Here is a 2,021-nt window from a genome sequence, read left to right on the forward strand (position 1 = left end):
GGGAAGAAGGAAGAGACAAAGGAAGAGGAAGAGGAGACTAAGGAGAAGCAAACAGCCATCCTGCTGCCATTTCCCAAGCACTCCCTATGTGGTGCCGGGCAACACTATTTTCCAGGCATTGAATTGTTCAATCCTTAGATCTGTGAAGGAGAACCTATTACTGTCCTCATATGACAGATAAGGAAACTATAATCAGGAACTTTTTTCCCGAGGTTATTCAGCCAGTGACTGGCAGACACAATACCTGAAAGCTAACTCCAAATTCCAGATTGACACCTCCCTCCATCCACTGCTTCCTTGTCTTCATGTGAGTGGGAGCTGCTGGAGTGAGGCCTCTGTGGAACCATGTGCTTGCAGGAGTGAGGCCTCTGTGGAACCGTGTGCTTGCAGGAGTGAGGCCTCTGTGGAACCGTGTGCTTGCAGGAGCGAGGCCCCTGTGGAACCGTGTGCTTGCAGGAGCGAGGCCCCTGTGGAACCGTGTGCTTGCAGGAGCGAGGCCCCTGTGGAACAGTGTGCTTGCAGGAGCGAGGCCCCTGTGGAACCGTGTGCTTGCAGGAGCGAGGCCCCTGGCTCACCAGCAGGAACAGACCTCAGTCACAGTTTGGAGGACAGCTCATGGGGCTCACACAACCCAGAAAGCTCTCTGCTTGCCTGGTCTGCACAGTGGTAATATTTATGGAGTTGTTTCCTATGTGCTAGGCTTCTTAAACATCATTATTACTTCAATTTACAGAGGCAGAAATGGAGACTCAGAGAGGTTAAGCAACTTGCCTGAGGCCACAGAGCTAGGACGCAGAGAGTCAAACCAGCTCTGAGCATCTCATCATCACCACCACCACTACCATCATCACCATCACCCTGACCACACTTGGTTTTTTTTTGAGACAGTCTCACTATGTCACACTCAGTAGGGTGCCAAGGCATCATAACTCATAGCAATCTCAGATTGCTGGGCTTAAGCAATTCTCTTGCCTCAGCCTCCCAGGTAGCTGGGACTACAAGTGCCTGCCACAACACCCGGCTATTTTTTTGTTGCAGTTGGTCCTAGCCGGGTTCGAACCTGCCAGCCTTGGTGAATGTGGCTGGCACTATAACCACTGTGCTATGGACGCCAAGCCCACTCCACACTTTTGTTAGAGCTTCCAGTGCTGGAAGATCAAGGTCAGTGGAGGGAAGGGCTAGAGCAGGGGTCCTCAAACTTTTTAAACAGGGGGCCAGTTCACTGTCCCTCAGACTGTTGGAGGGCCGGACTGCAGGCCCCAGGATGAGTCGGCTGCTAAACAGGACAGGCAGCCGTGGCAAAAACACCTGGTGGGCCAGATAAATGTCCTAGGTGGGCCGCGTGTGGCCTGTGGGCCATAGTTTGAGGATGCCTGGGCTAAAGTCTGGAAGTTGGGAGCCCAGCCCAGGTACCGCAGAATCCTGAGCTCAAAGAGGGTAGGCTAGAAAAACAGAAGACAGATGTCAACTTAATCTCTACCCCTCAAAAGCAAAACCTCTATTCCACTTCCAGTTGGTGCCCTCTCAGTATCTCATGCCCGCTACCCATCCACACACAGGACTGAGCAGGAGAGTCTGCATGAAGTGTGTGGGACTTGCAGTCATCAGAAGACAAACATACCAACCACCACCTAGCATGAGTTAGTAGCCTACTTACGCTCAGTTAGCTCCTCCTACATGTAAAGTGGGGTCAAAGTGCATGCCCTGCCAGGACAGCAGAGCATTAAGAGGATCAAAGGAGGGTGGCACCTGTGGCTCAGTGAGTAGAGTGCCGGCCCCATATACCAAGGGTGGTGGGTTCGAACCCAGCCCTGGCCAAACTGCAACAAAAAAATAGCCAGGTGTTGTGATAGGCACCTGTAGTCCCAGCTACATGGGAGGGTAAGACAAGAGAATCACCTAAGCCCAAGCGCTAGAGGTTTCTGTGAGCTGTGATGCCACGGCACTCTACTGAGGGTAACAAAGTGAGACTCTGTCTCTAAAAAAAAAAGAAAGAAAAACGGGGCAGCACCTGTGGCTCA

The 2,021-nt window shown here is 52.1% G+C and overlaps 1 protein-coding gene across 1 annotated transcript in view; it reads right to left on the bottom strand.

The window, feature by feature from the left end:
* The window catches only part of CUNH17orf67 (chromosome unknown C17orf67 homolog), a 31,094-nt gene that overhangs the window by 2,978 nt on the left and 26,095 nt on the right, over positions 1-2,021 (bottom strand). The gene's annotated exons all lie outside the window — the stretch shown is intronic.

The sequence above is a fragment of the Otolemur garnettii genome, unplaced genomic scaffold (genome assembly GCF_000181295.1).
Source record: "Otolemur garnettii isolate 467f Iridium unplaced genomic scaffold, OtoGar3 scaffold00094, whole genome shotgun sequence".
NCBI classification, from domain to species: Eukaryota; Metazoa; Chordata; class Mammalia; order Primates; family Galagidae; genus Otolemur; species Otolemur garnettii.